This window comes from Alnus glutinosa, chromosome 7 (assembly GCF_958979055.1).
Source record: "Alnus glutinosa chromosome 7, dhAlnGlut1.1, whole genome shotgun sequence".
Lineage (NCBI taxonomy): Eukaryota > Viridiplantae > Streptophyta > Magnoliopsida > Fagales > Betulaceae > Alnus > Alnus glutinosa.
Window position 1 is genome coordinate 12215304 of NC_084892.1, and position 21614 is coordinate 12236917.

The 21614-nt window shown below is 34.6% G+C and overlaps 1 pseudogene; it reads left to right on the plus strand.

The window, feature by feature from the left end:
• Positions 1–5702: 5702 nt before the first annotated feature.
• LOC133873249 (protein argonaute 5-like) lies at positions 5703–12072 on the plus strand (annotated as a pseudogene).
• Positions 12073–21614: the final 9542 nt, after the last annotated feature.

The following is a 21614-nucleotide window of genomic DNA, read 5'->3' on the forward strand; positions in this document are numbered from 1 at the left end:
ATGTTCTAACATGTGGTATCAAAGCCACCTTTATGCTATTTTGTTCAGCATTAAGTTATCTTTGATTCTCAATTTGTGTGGATATTATTGAATCCAGTATTTTTCGTGAACGTAATTTGTTCACGTACGATTGAATAGCATACGAATGTTTCTATTCATAATATATTATTTGTTCTCCGTGAAACAAACTTCTTAATATGCTTTAATTGTTTTAGAGGTTTGCATTTGAACTGCCTTGGTATATTGGTCTGTTCGATTGTGTGCTTGGAAGATTTGTGAAATAACTGTTCACATTCTTGAAAAGCATCAAAATTTGATATGGGTATTTTTATTCATATTTACAGTATTGCCATTGTGAAACGTGCTTTACTAACTCGAAACCCACAGCCCTCCACTGGTCGATCTCCTCAGTCCCAACCATTGAGTGGTTTTCTGCCGCAGCCCTCTTCGTGGCTAGTGTCGTACAATAAGGAAGAGGCTGCTTCTAGCGGCATCACCCGTCACCAAAACTGGTGGCCCATTCCTGGGAAAACGACGACCCCTCTAAGTCGCCGTTGCTGCCAAGCAGCAGCCCATTGTGGCTACTGCTTATGGTGGCAGCACACAGCAGCACGCTATCTACCTTGCCATGAATTACTCCAGGTGAATGGATTGCCATTAAAGCCCATGTAAACCAAACCATTGTGATGAACAAAATCGACAAAGGCATTGTATGAGGCGTTTTTAGGTTGCTGCTAGAGTCTGTACTATTTATAGAGCTAGAATGTATGAAGCATTTTCAGATTTTGCTTGTATTGTTTTCAGATTTTGTGTTTCATATGGCTAAATATGCCAACCTAATGTTACAATGATAACAAAATATCCACCAGTATATCAACAAACCCAATTTAAACATAAAACATCATAATATCATGCCATTACAATTTCTGCAGAACCAAACATAAATTTCATTTACTATAGTGCAATTTGAGGCACGAACACCACCTGGCCCAATTGCAAGTCTTCCTGCAAGCATCCAATTGCTAGAAAATTTGGAGACAAGCCCCGATCGGTTATCATTAAGATGTGTTCTCTGTAGGTTCATATAAATTTTCAACATCATCTGCCATTGTAAATGGTAAGGACTACTTCTATAGGAGCAAGGCATTGGCTTATCAAACGAGTTTAAGAGAGGAAACGGACATCAACCACAACGACAATTGTATAATCTCATGAGCAATGTAACTTAATTCCAACACAAAAATAATATAATTCCAACACAAAAATGTTATACATAGAACGCCAACCCACCAAAACAACAAAAAATTACAATTCTTGACCACCATTTAAACTTGCACCACCATACTAACTTAATTAATTTTTCCAACTGACGATAGAGAAATCAATTTCTTGTACATATTTCAAAATCAAAGTTAATTTTTAAAATTAACTCAATAAGAATATGCTAAAGAAAAAAATTCTCTCCAATCGTAAGCTTGTTACTTACTAAAAAAATTTATGAAGTTCACATTTGCATTTGTGCTATCAGCAAGGGATGTTGGTGTAAGATTTAACTCATTAGTTCCCAAAAAAAAAAAAAATTATCATTTAATAAGGCTCATATGAAATGCATTATTGTTTTCAAAGCATGAATAAAATGTATATTTTTACTTGACTAATATAGGCATTATTTGATACTTGAAAAGATAAGGGCAATGAACTTTTATCAAATTGTCCCTATATAATTATCACAAAAATCACATAAGAATGGTAAAAATTGTCTCTATATAATCACAATAATCATAGAAAAAAAAAATTAATTTGTTGGAAGAGTAAAAATGGTAAAGTGTACCGGTAGAAATTCATTGAGACTAATTTCACATCTATATTGAAACGATTCTTCAAATGTTGTCATTGGTACTGAATAAGGCACTTGATCAATTTGTTATATTATAAAACAAAAATAAAATCTCATTAACAAAAGCCACAAATAGAGAATGGATTTGGACATATCATAATTTGTAAAATGATTTTAGGCTACTTCTTCCTCTCTTTTTTTTTTTTTTTTGTTTTATTTTTTTTCTTCTAAGTAGGCTATTTCGCTATAAACTCAAATAATGCTTACTTGATGAGAATGACTTTCTACATGTAAGTTAGAGTTGCCACCCCGAATGTTAAGAGAGCAATTAAGTTCCTGTGACTTAGAAGAAAATGTAATTAATCGAATAATGAAACTCAAATCTAATAGACGAATACGAATTTATAAAGCTAGAATGTTACCTAAGATGAATCTTTCCAACAATACTCTTTGCTGCAATTTTTTTCTTCTTTGATTGCTTCTCAACCCAACCTTTAAATCATTTTTTACCCTTTCGACCTTCCTTCTTCTTGATCCCTTTGACCGTTTCAAGTAATTTCTCAATGAATGGGGTGTGATTTGCATTTTCATTGCCATCTGACAATGACAATTGAGCTCCATTATCAAGAGTGGCACTCGAACCCTTTTTAATATCTTGAACTTGCTTTCGCATTTCTTTTACCAATTTCTCTACAAAAGCATTTGCATCTTCATTGTCAGCTACTCCGATGGCTAATTCCACTAGCATCGGACATAATCTTCTACATTGTTGTGCAACATTTAAATTCACATCATCTTCCACATTCTTTGTCATAGTATTTAAGATGTATTCACTCTTCGCTTCTCTTGTCCACCTATTTAAAATGTATGTACTAGGAATTATCTTTATATCAAGCCAGTCAAAAAATTTCAAAGCATGGCAACACAAAATTCCAAATGTTTCAAACTTCCTACAACTACATGAAATTATTTGATATGTAGGCTCGCAAACCACTTTATACTCTCTACTTTCATAAAAATCCCCAACAATATATTCATGAACTAACTGGTTATCATTACGATGTTTTATGATTGCTGTTGATGTATAGTCATACTCATCATGAAATTTTTTAAATATCACAGGGGTATATGTTTGTGCTACCTGCTTCAACAAAGGGGAATTTTTCAATCCTAATGTAGGCAATTTTTCTCGAGCATTAAATTCAACCTCTAATTCCTTATGTCGCTTTTGCTCTACAACCCGTTCAAAATGTTGAAAAAATTCAACCATACTCAAATCTGATTTCAAGTAACCTTTCAAGTCAGCATTCAAGCTTTCATTGAGTTGAGTGCTTCTCACTCCCAAAGTAAAGGCATTCTTCGTGTGGCACCTGGCTTATTTTGTCTTGAATTTGTATATACTGTCCAACCAACTAACTGAGCCGACATTATAGTTCTGAATCATTTTCTTCCAAGCATTTTCAAATTCAACCGAATCATCATACTCAAACATACAAGATTTAAAGTCTCGTAGAAAATGAGAATCATCTTTCATAAAATTCTCCATATGCTTGATGTCATTTTGCATGATGTGTCAAGTACAGAATCCATGTCAGGTTTCAGGCATCACCTCACCTAATGCCTTTGCCATTGCAGCATCTTGATCTGTAAAAATCTATCGAGGCTTTTTACTCGCATGTGCATCTAAGAAACTTCCAAAAAGCCATTTAAATGACTCTACTGTTTCATCATATAGAAGTGTAGCCCCAAAAATCACAACTCCTCTACGGTGATTAAAGCCAGTAAAGATAGCTAGGGGTCTCAATTATTTATTAGTGCCGAATGTAGTATCAAAGGCCATCATGTCACCAAAATAGACATAGTCAGCAATCATTCTTGCATCAACCCAAAAAATGTTGGTAATTTTTTCTTCATTATCTAATTGGACTGCAAAATGAAATGCTGGATTTTTATTAATTTATTCTTGAAAGTACGTCAATAAGTTTGCTGCTTCACCATACATCAAGTTCCTTTGCCGTTTTGTTCGAAGATAATTTTTTTGATCAAGCTCAGTATATCCAAGATTTTCCCTACCACCAACCTTTCTCTAATCATAAGCCAAATTAATTTCAGATGCTTGAACTTCTGACATTTTATGATGCGACTTCATCACATAAATGGTTTCTTCAAGATGCAGAAAATGATTGTGTTCAGCTACAAAATTATAAACCTTATACTTTCCAGTCTCTCGTACTAATGAAACATGCAACCGTACAGCACAATTAGTCCTTACTTTCTCTCGATGACAAGTGTAAAGATGATTTCGCTTGTCTACTCTTCGAACACCTTCTTTAGAACAGGTAAATCCCCTTGATGTTATTTTTCCATCTAACTTACTTTTATTTAGAAAACCTTTCCTCACACCAAAACCCATTTGCTTTCCATAATTTCCCCAATGTTTCCATACATCTTCTATATTATCAAATTCCATACCAACATCAGGTGTCCAATCTGTTTGGGTATTCAAATTGGGAGAGGGATCACCGACAATGCCATCCATCCTTTTTTTTTTGGTTGTTTTTCTTTTTGGTGTAATAGTAGATTTCTGTCATTTTAAAAAAATAAAAAAATAAATAAAAATCAAAATATGCTAAATAAAAATCAGCTCCTATTTATTCTTTCATTCTTTCTTCACATATATATTTTCCGTATACTTCAAGTTTTTTGTTTTGTAAGTACATTCTAGATATAGATTTTTTTTTTTTTTTGGCCAGTTTGAGAAATGAGAGGACTATGTTAAGATTGTAGAAGGTCCACATTGCGGACCATTATTTTACTATGCGGAAATGGTCCACAAATTTCAGATTACCAGTAGAGAAAATGTCCAAAACAATGGTTTGAGTTTGTTTCCTGAGCTACCAAAAACAAAAAGACAGAGTGAAAAAGTCCTCTATGTGAATATATATATATATATATATATATATATATATATATATATATATATAAGAGCCATGATTTTACTATATGGAAATCGTCCACAATGTTAGACCATCGGTGGAGAAAATCTCCAAAACAATGGTTTGGGATTCCTTTCCATGAGCTACCAAAAACAAAAAGACGAAAAGAGAAAGTTCTCTCTGTGAAAAAAAAATATAAGAGAAAAAGACATGAGATTAGGAGAGTACTTACAGAAAAATATTTTTTGCTTGAGGAAGAACTGAAGAACCGAAGAAGATGCTCCTAAGGTTTGGGTTCTTTGAAGAATCGAAGCAGATTTTTTTGTCACCTTCGTGTGCTTGAGGAAGAAGTGGTTTTCGCAACAAAATGTACTCTCTTTCCTCAAGTTTGTTTGAGGAAGACTTGCACGACTGAAGCTAGAAGGACGTACAGTCTTTCTTTCTTTTCCCTTTATTTTTTATTTTTTATTTTTTGTTTCCGGAGGGAAACTGTAAACAAGAATATTGAGGATCAGAATATATATTGAGGGGCTCCAACGTGACCCTCACGAAAGTCCCCAAGATCTCTGTTGTGATTGTCACATAATTCATTCCCAAAATACCATATTGCCATATGCCATCACGCCAGCTGCCTTATTTCATACACTGTCAAATATATACTTGCCATTCAAAGACTTGCCCATTCACGCACATGTCAACGGCAGCTGTCATTATATTTTCTCCTACTATAGCAGATATCTTCTCACTATGGAAAGTTAATGTTAACGTGATTAGCTTGTATTTTGTAATTGATTCTTGCCTTGTAAAGTGACCTTTGTACATGCTATATAATAAACGTTCAGACTCCCACAAAGGTTAAGGGAGCATTCAACTTTTCAGAAACAAGCTTGATGGACTGAAGCTAGGAAGGACGTACAGCCATAATTTGAAAATGGGTCAACTCTCGCCGGGACCAGCCATCCCTGGCGGCTTATCAAGGCGGCGGGAGAGGCAGAGGCGGAGGCGGTAGAGGTGGGGAAGGAGGAGGAGGAAGAGGAAGAGGTCCCGGTGCTCCTTCAACCTTCTCTCTCCGGCTCCTGGACCGACAGCTTCCTCTCCGGCGAATCCTCCGGCTGGACCTCCTCCAGCAACTCTAGCTTCACCGGTTTCTTCTGAGGCGTCGAGTTCTTCTCGGCCACCGGTTCCAGATTCGACCTCTGCGGCTGGTCTGAGCCGTGAAATGATGGAGAGGCTTACATTGCAGGCTCCGGCGCCGCCTTCGTCGTCGAAGGCGTTGGACTTTCCCAAGAGGCCCGGGTATGGGATCGTCGGGAAGAAAACAGTTGTACGAGCAAATCATTTTCTTGTGGAAGTCTTGGACAGAGATCTCCATCACTACGATGTGAGTCTCCTATTTTTTTTTTCTTTCAAAAAACCGGTCATATGAATTTAGGATGAAGGCCTTTTGTTTACATTGTTTTCCTTTTGTTTTCGAACCCACCCGTGGATTTTTGCATTCGTGGAATGTGAAAATGGTCCGTAAATGGAGATGACATTTTTCTTGTAAAATTTATTTTCCTTTATTGTTTTTTCTGTCGAAAGCCGAAGCGGTTCTCATTTCTGCTAATTTAGTAATCAGGTTTTTGGTTCGCAGATCCCCTCGTTTGTGTGTATTACGGTGGGATACATATGTGATGTTGTTTTAATTTAAATTGCTACAGGTTTCCATCTCACCTGAGGTTATTTCAAAGAAAGTCAGCAGAGATATAATTGACCAGCTAGTAAAGTCGAACAATTCACACTATGGTAAGCGAACTCCTGCATATGATGGCAGGAAGAGCCTCTATACGGCAGGGCCATTGCCGTTTCAGTCGAAGGACTTTGTTGTCAAGGTAGACGATGATCGTGTCTCCTCATCTGCGCCAGTGAGGTATTTTTCTCTATGGAGTGTCTCTCTGTTCGAGTTTATCTGATCTTTGTAATTTTATTTTTTCATTTTTCATTTTATCTGAATGCATTTTCTCCGTCCAACGTGCAGAAAGGAGCGTCAGTTCAAAGTGACAATCAAGTTCGCTTCTAAGGCTGACATTCATCGTCTTCGACAGTATTTGAGCGGTAGGCAGCTGGATTCTCCGCAAGAAACCATTCAAGCTCTTGATGTGGTTCTTAGAGCGGCCCCATCACAGAAGTAAACTAATTTTATCCTCTAAGAATTGTACACCTTTTTTTTAATTTTTTTTTTTTTTTTTTTTTTTTATTAAATCCTTGCTTCTTACATGTATTGACTTGTTTGACGTTAGGTACAACGTTGTGGGGAGATCATTTTTCTCTCCCGAGTTGGGCGAACCGGGTGAGCTGGGCAATGGTATAGAGTACTGGAGAGGCTTTTATCAGAGTCTTCGTCCTACCCAAATGGGGCTTTCCCTTAATATTGGTATTGCTTCCGTCTACTCCTTTGGGGATTCATGTAGAGTAACTTGTTTCAATAAGAATTGCACTGACATTGCCTTGCTTTTGACATTTGATTCTAATGCCGCAGATGTGTCAGCTCAGGCGTTCTATGAACCGATTCTTGTTACAGATTTTGTTGCCAAACATTTTAATTTCAATATTTCAAGGCTTCTGTCTGATCAAGATCGTCTGAAGGTTATTTTTGCTACTATAAGATTTTGTGCTTTATGATTTAACTATGTCTTTGAATGAAAGATGCATGTATAGTGGTTTCTAATCTAAATTAGAGCTTATGCGAAAGGAGTGGGGGGATGGATGAAAGCTGTCTACTCACAAATACTCACCAAAGACCTGAAACAGTAACAGAATTTAAGATAGTTAACATGCGTGTTGTCCTCCAAAAGAGATTTACTTGAGAAATCATTTAAGAGAGGCTTGCTGTAGGGTATTAGGATAAATGGCTCTTTTGTTTCCTTTTAAAATCATTAGCGGGATGTCTCCCTTGTTTCTTTTCAGATATTTACTTGAGAGTTTTTGCTTACAATTTTTTGTTCATGCTTGCATAAGTTCTTTCTTTTTTGTTTTGGTTTTTTATTTTCCTGTATTTTTCTTTAGTTTATGGAGTAAATCTCTTTGCTTTTTGATTCCCAGATTAAAAAAGCACTGAGAGGAGTCAAGGTAGAGGTTACTAATAGGGAGTATTCCAGAAGTTACAAAGTCACTGCGGTAACAACACAACCAACGAGCCAGTTAACGTGAGTCACTATGATTCTTCTCCCTCCCTCCCTCCCTATATGAGTATATCACTTACCATCATGGATTGTTACTGTCTCTGTCTCTCATCTCTGCATTTCTTTCTGGTGTATTGCCTTATATTTTGTTCCTGCTGATTATTGTCTGATTTTTGTTCCTGTAGGTTTACTCTTGATGACAAGAAAACGAAAATATCAGTTGCTCAATATTATCGTGAGAAATATAATATTGCGCTTAAGAATGTGAATCTGCCTGCCCTTCAAGCTGGGAGTGATACAAAACCTATATATTTGCCTATGGAGGTTTTCTCATTGCTATAGACAGTTTTTTATCCTTTTATTTTGTGTCAGCGTTATGACTATCTTTCATCTCTGTTTCTGAAGGATTATCTTTGTGTAACAGCTTTGTAAGATTTCTCCTGGACAGAGATACTCTAAGAGATTAAATGAAAGACAAGTGACTAATCTTTTAAGAGCAACTTGCCAACGGCCTCAAGATGGGCAATACAGTATCAGCCAGGTATTTTGATGATGTTGATTTTGGTGATAAATTGTTCTTATGTCGTTGGTATGAGTCCATAACTTTAACCAATATCGTTTTGTTGAAATAAATTGAATGGAGACCTGCTTATGTCAGTAATGTGGTAATGGATTGTTCTCTTTTGTTCAAGATGGTTAAGCGAAACAATTTTATTGGCAATTCGCTTGTAAATAAGGAGTTTGGAATTAAAGTACAGGAGGAACAATCATTGGTTCGGGCTCGAGTTTTGCCATCTCCAATGGTAATTTTTTATCTCTGTTTGTTTGAGCTCTTTAGGCAATCTTTCGCTCAAATTTAATCTCTCACTTTCGCATTTGCAGCTTTTATATGATGAACAAAGCGAACAACCCAAAATGGGGCGATGGAATATGATAAACAAGGTTAGGTAGTTTTGTTTTGTATTTGTTGCTTGGTTCTAGCAAATTATGCTTATTATTCCTTTTCACCTATCTACTGACAACCAGTAAATAGCATTACAACTATTTTGGAAGGTGGTTTTATTGCATCACAAAGTGATTTTTCTGCAAACTCACTCTGCTTGCTAATACTTAAAAGGGAATGATTATTGAAAATGCTAAACAAGGACTGGGCCTGTGTGGCACAGTTCTTGAAAATGGTGCTGGAATCATGAACATATTTTAAGCTAGACTATTCTCTGTGATGCTGATATTGTAGAGAATGATCAATGGCGGTCGAGTGGATTTTTGGACATGTGTTAACTTCTCGCGACTGAACAGAGATTTTCCATTTGATTTTTGTGACGACTTAATCAGTATGTGCAGAAGCAAAGGAATGGTATGATTTTATTGATTAAATGAATTCTTTTGATTGCATGATGTGCAGATCCCATCGTGAATCTAAATAATTGACTTTGTGGATGCTTTTGAATGTCTTGCCAGGTTTTCAATCCAGACCCTTGGGTTCCCATACGTTCAGCTGATTCTAATGAAGTTGAGATTGCTCTCAGGGATATTCACAAGCAGTGTATGCAAAAGTTTACAGAAATTGGACAGGCAGGAAAACAGCTTCAGCTATTGATAGTTATTTTGCCTGACATCACTGGGTCGTATGGTGAGTAATTTAATTGGTGTTCAGACTTCGTGATAAGAACCAATATCTTTGCTCAATAGATTACTTACTGTTCACAGGGAAAATTAAAAGAGTATGTGAAACAGAACTTGGTATTGTTTCTCAGTGTTGTCAGCCTAAGAAAGCATCAAAGCTTAGTTTGCAGTATCTTGAAAATGTATCCCTCAAAATCAATGTGAAGGTTTGTTCTATTTGATTTCTGATTGACTCATGTAAAATTCTTGAGTTTTCAATTTTTGAACTGAGAAGTAAAACCTTTACAGGTTGGGGGACGTAACACTGTGTTAAATGATGCTGTACATAGAAGAATTTTTCTTGTGTCTGATCGCCCTACAATTATATTTGGTGCGGATGTGACGCATCCCCAGCCAGGAGAGGACTCTTCTCCATCAATAGCAGCGGTATGTTCAGTAGTTTTCTTGCCCTTGTTTAACTTAGTTGTATTCAATGGTTCAATTGATTGACACAGGTAGTGGCTTCGATGGATTGGCCTGAGGTCACCAAGTACAGAGGGCTTTTCTCTGCACAGGCTCATCGTGATGAAATTATCCAAGATCTCTATAAATCATCTCAAGATCCTCAAAGGGGCTTAGTTTATGGAGGAATGATTAGGTAGGAAGTTGACATGCATAGTACTTTATTGTTGTTGATTTTTATTTTTTTTTGGTTTCACCCCATTATCTATGGCCTCTTTGCAGGGAACTCCTTATGGCATTCAAAAAATCCACTAATTTTAAACCCTACAGGATTATATTCTACAGGTAAAATTTGTTTTCAATCGCCATTTTTTTTTGTATGTCGTATCTTATATCAATTCGTTTTACTTGGCAGAGATGGTGTCAGTGAAGGGCAGTTCAGTCAAGTTCTGCTTTATGAGATGGATGCTATAAGAAAGGTATAGATCTTGCTGTGAACTAAGTGACCTGTATAGGGGGATACCAAGATCTGTCGAGACATGAATGCCTCAATAGTTTGAGAAAGTCTGAAGTTTCAAAAATTGATATGGTTTATTGTTTGATTTGATTTGATTTGAATCTAATTGTGTTGCTTTTTTCTCTTTCTTTTTCTTTTATTTATTTATTTATTTATTTTTGGTATTCTATATTGGCTTAATGCAATAGTTTTATATTTCTGAATGAATTGCTACCAGAGCATTTCATGTATTACTTCAAAATCAGGAGTATGTTATGTGTACAAGACATAAAAGTAAAAACCATTAGTCATGTTTTCGATGTGATTGATAAGTGTTTTTTGTTGTTAACTTTATGTGCATGGTTAGTTTGGTGCAACTCTAATTTGTAAGACATTCTTCCAGGCCTGTCTCTCACTTGAGGAGGGATATCTACCGCCTGTTACTTTTGTGGTGGTGCAGAAAAGACATCATACAAGGCTTTTTCCTGCAGATCATGGAAATCGTGATCAGACTGACAAGAGTGGCAATATTCTTCCAGGTTCTAAGTTTCATCTCCCTGTGGTCAATTATAGTGTTTGTGTTTTTGGTTTCTCGAAACTGATTTTGTAGAATCTCTCTGTTTAGGTACTGTTGTTGATACCACGATTTGCCATCCAACGGGGTTCGACTTTTACCTCATCAGCCATGCTGGAATTCAGGTAAAACTGGAGCCATTTGGTCGAATTAACTTTTCAAAGCACTCTTTTCTTAAAGTTATGTATGGGTTTTTAAGCATGCGTAAAGACATGTTGATTGTAAAGCAATAGTTTGATTTTTCATTTGTATTGCTGCACTTGTAGGGAACTAGCCGGCCGACACGCTACCATGTGTTGTATGATGAGAACAAATTCGGTGCAGATTCCTTACAGACGTTAACAAACAATTTATGTTACACGTAAATGAACTCTTGATCGTTCTTTTGACTTGTGACCATGCATAGCAAAACTTTTCTGTTTTCTGTATTTTGTTACTAACAAAGTCCTCTTCAGGTTTGCAAGGTGCACTCGATCAGTTTCCATAGGTTTGATCTCCTCGCCTTTTCTTTTTTATTTTTATCTAAATTAGCATCAAGTTGTGGATGCTATTTACACCACTGAAATGATATTTGCCTATGCAGTTCCTCCGGTGTATTATGCCCATTTGGTGGCTTTCCGAGCCCGATACTACATTGAGGGTGACACATCGGACAGCGGCTCCACAGCTGGGAGTGACGGCAGAGTGGAGTTCCGGCCCCTTCCTCTGATCAGGGACAACGTGAAGGACGTGATGTTTTATTGCTGAACCAGTCAGCCCTTTCCGTTGAGTGGCTTGTTTTGGATGATTACTCACATAGTTAAGCCTAACTTTTTGGTATTTACGTGCTTTTCCTGCTTTTTGATGCATCGGAATGAAAAAAATGCAGTACGTGAATGAATGGGTATATGATATAGTTTATGTTGGCAAGGCTTTTGAGATTTTTGATTTTGTTTTGGGCATTATCTTCACATTTGCTCAAACTTTTGGCTCTGTAAATGTGCATCTAAACCGTGGTTGTAATGGTATTTATACTTCACATTTCAAATGAAATCTAAATATTCTTGCCTTTGACCAACTTCTGTGGCTTTGCCATGTGTTTTTGAACCCTGGTTGTTGAAAATCTAAATCTAAATCTAAATATGCTTGTAGAACTCTTTTTCCCTATTCTAGTTTTGAAAATGGCCCAAATTTAATTCCAATTTTTTTTTTATAAAAAAAGACATTGAAATTACATCTAAACCGCTAAAACAACTATAAGAGATATTCTGTAGTTTTTTGACGCAAAAACACACATTGATCTGTTGTGTTCTTTCGTTCTTAATATTCTCTTCATTTTTGGTAACATATTCAAATTCAAGCAATTGGATTACACCTTGCTTGAATCTTCTCACTTCATTTTGTTCTTCTTACTGAATTCTCTCGTTATCTTCTTAATCAATTTTTGTAATCAACTTCCTTTTTCTTGTCTTATATTCATGAGGAATTCTATTCTTGTCACGCTTATATTGCAGTCACATCTTCAATAGAGCATCTCTTGCGAATTAATTTGTTATGAAAGTTGAATTTTACAGTAAATTCTACTGGTAGCAGTTAATTGTATTTAATTGAGCCTCGCAAGAGAAATGATTTTTGTATATCTCTTATACATTTTATTTTTCAATCTACCTTTGAATTTATGTGACCTACATTGAACTCACAAATTCAATAGTGAATTTGAAACTTGATTGTATAGAGATGTACAAGAGATGTGTAAGAATCATTTCTCATCTTCTAATATGGTGTATGGGTTATCAAATCGTAGGAGAGTTAGAGCTTTTAGTGGAAGTCTATTTCCATTTAGGAGTTATCTCCATAACTATGTTAATGCTTTCTAGTGGCTTAATTTCAGTGGATATTCATTCCACTTGGTAGGATAGGAGTTGATCTCCAAGTCCTTGTAGGAGTTTATCTCCGAGTCTTTTAGTTTGAGTCGTGGAGTCATGTAATCCCCTATTTAATGAGTGATCAATTAATAAAGAGAGAAGTATAATTAATTCCAAACTTTGTATTTGAAAAGATTTAAGTTCCTTTAGAACGTAATAATTTATCTTATTACTTGTTTGTAAAATCATTCACCTAATATAATCATTAGGGGCATTTTCCTTTCCTCTTTCTCCCTTTGATTAAAAAAAAAAAAAGAATCATTGGGGACATTTTACTTTTATGTGCTTTGGAAGTACATCCAATTTGGCTTGTAAAACCAATTTGATCGAAGCTTCTAGCCTAGAGTATTTTTTAGGGTAAAGTCCACGTACTTCTTTAAACTGCTATTTAAATGATAATGTCCTCTCAACTTTCAATTTGGAAAATGTCCCTTTCAAATTACCACAAATTGTCAATGTTTCCCAATGACAAAAATACATTTAATAAAATAATAATAATAATTCAAAAAAAAAAAACTAAAACTAAATAAATAATTAAAAAATAAATACATAAAAACAAAGGGTGGCTAAATTTAAAAATTAAAAGAAAAAAGAAAAAAGAATATTCATTTTTTTAAAGATTTTTTTTTAATTAAAAATTGTATTAAAAAAATAAAATTTTCATTTTTTTTTCATTTTAAATTTATAGGGGTATTTTTGTTTTATTGAAAAAAATTATAAAGTCATTTTTGTCTTTTTATTGGCCTTGTGGTACATTGACAATGTATTGGTAGTTTGGGGGAGATATTATCCCAATTGAAAGTTTGGGGGGAGAGACATGGACACATTGTCAATTAGGTAGCAGTTTGATGATGTATGTGGACTTTTTCCAATTTTTTTTATATTTGGTAACACAGAGTGTCAATTTTGAATTCAATTATTTACATTTGTACCTCTCCTTAAACTACCATCCGATTGACAATGTTTTTCTCAAGCTTTCAATTGCGACAATGTCTCACCAAATTATCAAAACATCATCAATGTACCTCCAAAGGCTAGTAAAAAGACAAAAATGACCTTATAATTTTTTCAATAAAACAAAAATACCCTTACAAATAAAAAAAAAAAAAAAAAAAAAGAAAAAAAAAAGAAGCAATTTCTTATTTTAATTTATTTTAAAAATAAATATTAATTAAAAAAATTATTCTTTTTTTTAAAAAAAATTAAATTAAATTTGGCTACCCTTGATTTTTATATTTTTTTATTTATTTATTTATTTTTAATTAAATATATTTTCATCATTAGGAGAACATTGACAATTTTTGGTAGTTTGGGGAGGGAGACATTATCCAAATTGAAAGTTTGAAGGTACATTATCAATTGAATGATAATTTAAAGGGGGTACGTGGACTTTACCTTTTGATTTACTTTCATATATTATGAGAATATTATAGTAAATCAAGAAATTGGTTGTTAAGAGCAAACAAATATTGAGATTTGAGTAGTTAATTATATTACTTTAGGGTTTAAATTCGAGGGATAATATTATGGATGAAATTTTTTAATACGACCAGCGAATTCTTCACAAATTCAACAGGAAATTAAAAGGTCAGGGTCGTAGAATCTGACCCGTTTAATTAAATGAGTCAAGTTGAGATTGGCCTATGTAGTCTTATACATATGCTTCAACACAATCCAAACCCAACACGCGACGTAGTGCAAGCAATTTTTGATATGACCTGAAAACCTGACACGAATCTAATACAAAATTAAAGGGTTAGGGTTAAGGGGTTTGATTTGTTTGATTAAATAAGTCGAGTTAGGATTAACCTATAATCTATATAGTCTTATACTTACGCCTCTACACAACCCGATCCCGACATGCGAATATAAATTATCACCCCTGCATAATATATGATAAATTAATAGTAGACTTTCTGTTTTCAAATTATGTAAATCCCATTTTAAATATGGGTTATCAATCGAGGTAAATGAGAAAGATATATAGCCCTTTGGGCTTTTGTATAGGCTATTGGGCCCAAACTACGTTGATCTTTATGGTTTTTCTCTCAATCAGTCAATCTACCCTTCATTTTGTGTAACATTTTAAATTTAATATCTAAAATTGTAGCTAAAGAAATCATTGTATTTGAATTAGATTAATGACCCAACCAAACTTGTATATAGAAACAATATTGCAGGAACTGGGTGTCGTCTTACCATGATCTACAAACATATACATACACACAAAAATCAAAGTGTTGTCTTTTCCTTTTTGTTTTCTCTGCTCTCTAAATTCAATATGTCCATGATAAAGATACATTATAAGAATTAATATTACAAAACATAAGAAAATATATATAGCTACTTCAGAGGAGTCGTGACTTTCAAAACATGGTAAACTGTATAATTATCATTTAAATTTTATAAATTATAGATAACTGTCATAGACGGATAACTACTACTAAACTCCTACTGACTCTTGACATACGAGTTGACGTAGAATGAAATAAGAATAAATTTATCATTTTATTTTATTTAGATGATTAGTTTGTTTTTTTTTTGCATTTAATTATGGGCTTGGCCCAAAGTATTAGTTATTTTAAATTCAATAATAGGCTTGACTCAAAGTCAGTCATATTAGTTTAAGTTATTTGTAATTCAATAATGGGCTTAGCCCAAGTCTATCACATTAGGGTTATGATTTAGTTTATGAGGCTATTTAAGCATACTGTTATATTGTAATAGACAAATTATGATTGAATAAAAAAAAAAAAAAAAAAATTGCTTCTTAGGTGTGACTCCTCTCTTCTCTTTTTGTGGTGAGACGCTATCAAAGCCAATGAAACGCTGAGACACCATGTTAGCAAAAGGTTTTATTTTTAATTTTCCTATCAGTTTGAATTTCTACTACATCACCATTTGGGGTGTTAAAAAGCATTTAGTAGCCTTTTAGCTATTATGGTGAGGCAATTTGGTGAAAACACTTAAAAATATACTCCAGCAGCGTCACTATTATAAACAAAAAGTTTTGATGAGTGAATAGTAATCATCAACTGATTAAAATATTATTAAATTTATTCTCTCTCTCTCTCTCTCTCTCTCTCTCTCTCTCTCTCTCTCCCTTCTAATTTTATTTTATTTAATTATTTATTTTTTTCATTTCTCCCTCACACTGCCCATTATCTTCGGTCCTCTTCCTTGTAATGCTAATTGCTGAGTAATGGCGTGATGAGAAAATTAATGAAAATCATAAATATATTTTTTAACCTTATAGTTTTTGAGGTCTTAGGTCGTATTAGTTAGTTGGATAACTTTTTCATATGTTTCTTAGCATCCAAGCATAAATCTTCTAAAATTCTAATATGAGAGTACGTTTTTGTATTTATAAATATGACCATTAGAAAGAAAATAAAATTTTAAAAATATGACCATTAGAAAAAGATAAACATTTAAAAAAACTTATAGAAAAACAATAAAGAAGTTTGAAAAAATATTATTTAAATGAAAATGTGATTAGTAGATAATTAAAATGGTGAAGCTGCCGAGGGTGCTTTAAAAAAATGGATAATTGCACCACTGGTCCTTGTGGTATGCCATAATTATTTTTCATTCCCTATGGTTTAAAAAGTTCATAGGAGGTCTTTGTGGTAAGCAATAATTACAAATCGATATCTGGCGTCAAAATCTGTTAATTTTTTTGACAGATTCTATTAAGTGCCACGTCAAACCAATAAGAATGCGCCTGTGATCATCTTAATAAAAATAAATAAATTTATTAAAAATAAATAAATATACTTATTTTAAAAAAAAATTAAAATTCAAAAAAAAAAAAAAAAAAAAAAACAGCAAGGGGTGGCCTCCGGGCCACCCCCAGAGGTGGCCGGGGGTGGCGCGCGGCCATCCCCACCATAGGCTGGGGGTGGCCCAGCCACCTCTTGCTGTTTTTTTTTTTTTTTTTTTTTTTGAATTTTACTTTTAATTTTTTTTAAAAAAATAATAATAAGTTTATTTATTTATTTTTATTAAGATGAACATGTGGTGCATTCTTATTAGTTTGACATGGCACTTAGCAGAATCTATCAAAAAATTTAACAGAATTTGACGCCAGGGACCGATTTATAATTATTGCTTACCATAAGGACCTCCCATGAACTTTTTAAAGTATAGGGAGTGAAAAATAATTATGGCATACCACAGGATCCAGTGGTGCAATTGTTCCTTAAGAAAAAGTTGATGGTTAAAATAGAGAGAAGTAATTTTTAGCTAGTAAAATTTAGTGAAACTATTAGGAATTATCTATTAAAGTTTAAGAGGTACATTCAAAATTGTTCTTTTTTTTTTTTGTTTTTTTAATTATTATTATTATTATTATTTTAATAAATGATGAGGAATCCCTCCGAGGTAGAACTACTTCGCATACCCACCCATGTCAGGAAAATTTTACATTCGTGTAAAACGCCTCCTCCATACGGATCGAGTAATACTTCGGCTTTGCCGGCGGGCTGACCCCAAGAAATTGTTTTCACCCGAGGGAATTCAAACTTTAGACCTCATGGGACTACCACAAAGACCAATACCCTTACCACTTGAGCCGAGGTTTAAAATTGGTGTTTGTTAAGGAAGACAAACGGTTATCTAATAAAGTTTAGGGTTAAATAGACATTTGGTTTATGAGTTTTGACAACTTTATGTTTTAGTCCATAAATTTCATTTCGCATCACAGATGGTACGTCAATTTTGGGAAAATACCGAATTGGTACGTCAGTCAAATTTTCCGTAAAAAAACTACCTACTCGCTTGAGGTTGACACGTGGCACTATATATAAAAATTAAAAATTAAAAATCTTTAAAAAGTAATAAAAATTATATTAAAAAAAATTATATATTAAAAAAAAAAACCCTTGTTTTTTTTTCATTTTTTTTTAAATTTTTTAGTATTTTTTTTAAATTTTATTATGTTTTAATCAATTTTTTAAAATTTTTAATTTTTAATTTTTTTATATAGTGTCATGTGTCAACCTCAGAGGTTGACACATGGCGAATCGTTAGTTTTTGGACGAAAAACTTAATTAAGATATTAATTTGGTCTTTTTCTCAAAATTGAGATATCATCTGTGATGCGAATTGAAACTCAGGATTTAAAAAATAAAGTTGTAAAACTCAAAGACGACAAAAGTATTCAACCCTAAAGTTTAAGAGGGACATTCAAAATTGCATGATGATAGTTGTATGTGTTACAGAAGTAAGAAACATAGAAGTTTGTGTATGTATCAAATCTGCTATGGAACCAATAATCTGTGAGAATGAGAATTACAAATGGCGCCAATGAAGGATTGTGTAATTCTATAAGGCCGATGAATGAAAATTCAACAGCAACAAAAAAGCAAATGCAAACAGTGCTGCAAAGCAACAAATCTAAATTCATGCTTATTAGTAGCTCCTTCTGTAGTGAACTGCTTTCACTCACATTCCCAGGATTCACAAATTCCTTCTTACCACCTGTACTTGTAGACACATTTACTGACATTGAACCTAATTTCATAAATTCAAACACAAGGGATTAGAATTCATATTAAGTTGGAGGGTATTTGGACACCAGGGAGTAATCATAGCTTCTTATCATTATATCATATAAATGACCCCTTTTTTTTTTCCACATATAAATCATCAATAAAGGACCTAATCGTTGATTTATAGAACCGTTTTGTGCTGTTCTTTACTGCATTATATGCTGAGTTCAAATTAGCTATTTTCTTCCCATGTGACGTCCAAAAGGCTCCTTTCAGATAGGATATTGAAACTCACAGTCATAGGCGGCCCATCCGATCTGTTGACCAGCCAGATCATAAACAAATATTTTGTCTTTTAGAACTAGGTCTGCAAAAAGTGATGGTGAGTTGTTATCTTAAAGCTCAAAAGTTATCTGAAGAGTAGGAAATAGATAAGTTCATGCACACAGAGAACTAAAAAGAAGATTTGGAGTAACTAGTGTGATTCTAACAAATCCAATGTGAAACCAAACTAGAAGTAGCCCCAACTGGAGAAAGAAATGCCAAAAGATGAAAAACAGGAAATTGTCCTGTGACATTCAGAAGCCAAATTAGAACAGCAGGTCCAGGATCATGTTAAGCACTTAAGCTTCCAGTGACCCACAAAGATAATGATACGTTCAGATTTTCCTAGGGCTAGGTGGCACTACCGTAGCCACCAAGCAACCCCAAACCGGCTGGAATAAGGAGTTTAATTCTCCATATATTATTTCCTTAAGTATTTAGTTTAATAAGGAATGTATTTTCCATTAGTTATTTCCTTCTTAGTTTATTTTCCTACATTGTGTTATGACGTCTAGACCTAATGGTTATGTCTTATGACTTAGCCGTCATCTATTTAAGTGTAATCCTACCTAAGGAATAAGCATGCTGAATATTATGAAAACCTAGACCTTTTTGGTTGTTTTGGAGATCAAGGCTCTCTCGAAGTAGCCATTGGAGATAACGGCTCTCTCGAAGTAGCCCATATCTTTTCTTTTGTTCCTTTTTATTATTTGATTGCATCAAGTGGTATCAGAGCGAAGGTTGATTGTTTTCTACAACAATCTCAGATCCACATCATCACCATGTCTTTTTGGAATGAAGAGGAACGAGCGAGGCTAGACAAGATGCGGTCAGAATTCCTTGCGTATAAAGAAGAAGCGAGCAAACGGATGGAGGAGATTAGAAAAAAAAATTGAAAGTTTTTCTCCACCACGCACCTCTCCGGCAAGCCAAGCCTCACACATAACACCTACCTCACCGGCTGCCACTGTCACAAAAAAGAGGAAGAAAAGAGCGGTCAAAGCAACAAAAATCCATCCACACCGGCGTCCCACCAAACCACCGTCGACCAGCCGCAAATCAGCCCACCTCGGCCGTAAATCTAGAAGGCACCGGACCCAACCTTCCAAATGCATTGTCATCAACTCACGCCGCGCCTCCATGCCTCTAAGAGTCACTCGTGTTCACTGTGGTGCGAGAGAGGTAAAGAAGAGAGCTTTTGTTTTTGCTTGGTTCAGGAAGAGAAAGAAAGAGAAAGAAGAAGAAGTTGACAATTTTTGTGCTGAAGATGATGGGAGCTTTTGGAGTCATTGGATAAAACCAGACGCGATAGTCCATGCTGAAGAAGCTCTAGTTCCGTGTGCTGCAAGAAATACTAAAAGCTATGCGGGGGCTAATCAACCTGAGATGAGGAAAAAGAAAGGACCCAAGCCTTAGGAGCAAGTGCAGAAACGCCGCAAGGCTGATTATTTGGTCCCGGCAGCACCAATGATTGAGAGAGCAATTTCCGGAGTTCTTCCTTGGGGACAAGGAAGATGTTAGGGGAGAGGGATGATACGTTCATAATTTTAGGGCTTACGTGGCAGTACACGGGCAATACCGAATCCCCAAGACAGCAGTGAATAAGGAGTATAATCTCCATATATTATTTCTTTAAGTATTTAGTTTAATAAGGAATGTATTTTCCATTAGTTATTTCCTTCTTAGTTTATTTTCCTACATTGTGTTATGACGGCTAGACCTAATGGTTATGTCTTATGACCTAGCCGTCATCTATTTAAGTGTAATCCTACCCAAGGAATAAGCATGCTGAATATTATGAAAACCTAGACCTTTTTGGTTGTTTTGGAGATCAAGGCTCTCTCGAAGTAGCCATTGGAGATCACGGCTCTCTCGAAGTAGCCCACATATTTTCTTTTGTTCCTTTTTATTATTTGATTGCATCAGATAATATCAAGGAAGTTTGATTCTATAAACAAAAACCTCATAAAAGATCCTCATGCAAAATGGTGTCTACTAGGATCTAAAATGAAAACAATATCTTAAAAAAGAAACACAATTGATTTTTAAGGTTTCAGGAAAGGTCTTAAGTTTTCATTATTTGACAGAATATAAACATTTAAATCGGTGGCTTTAACATAATTATCAATTAAAGCAAAGTTTCCAACCAGTCTTTATACCTCCTAAAATTGTTATCCCTTGACCCTGTATTTTCTGTAAGCCAAAGCACCAGACTGCAGAACTACCCGGTAAAAGGAAATTCACCAAAGTTAAAAGAATAAAAATACAACGCCATTATTCTTCATGTTGTGATAAGATAGAAACAGAACTATGAATTGGGTTGCATAGATGCACTTCAAGTTTCCCGCTTAATCGAATGATGGAAAAAATTGGTTGATTAGTCATAGTTGACATTCTACATGTGCTTTTATTTTATTTTTATTTATTTTTTTATGAATAAAAGACTTAATAAAGCTCAACCTCAACAATCCAAACCCTCCAGTGAAGACTGGAAACAACTCCTGCATAGGGACAAAACCCCCTAGCAAGGAAAACAACAAAAACAGCACAGCAACATCAAAACAGAACAACAAAGAACAGAAACAAACAAAGGCTACTGCACAACAGAGAGCCTCAACCTTATAACAACTACACTGCTACAAGCAAAACCAGATAACAACATAGCAGAAAAAGCAAAAATAAACCCGCAGCAACCATAAAGAACAGAAGTCAGCAACTTCTACGAGAGAACTTCAGAGGAAACTTAGCAAACAATCTAGTCTTCGCTTCCCATCTAATCCTTGAAATAATTCTCTCTTCGGAAAGAGGAGTATTACCATGGAT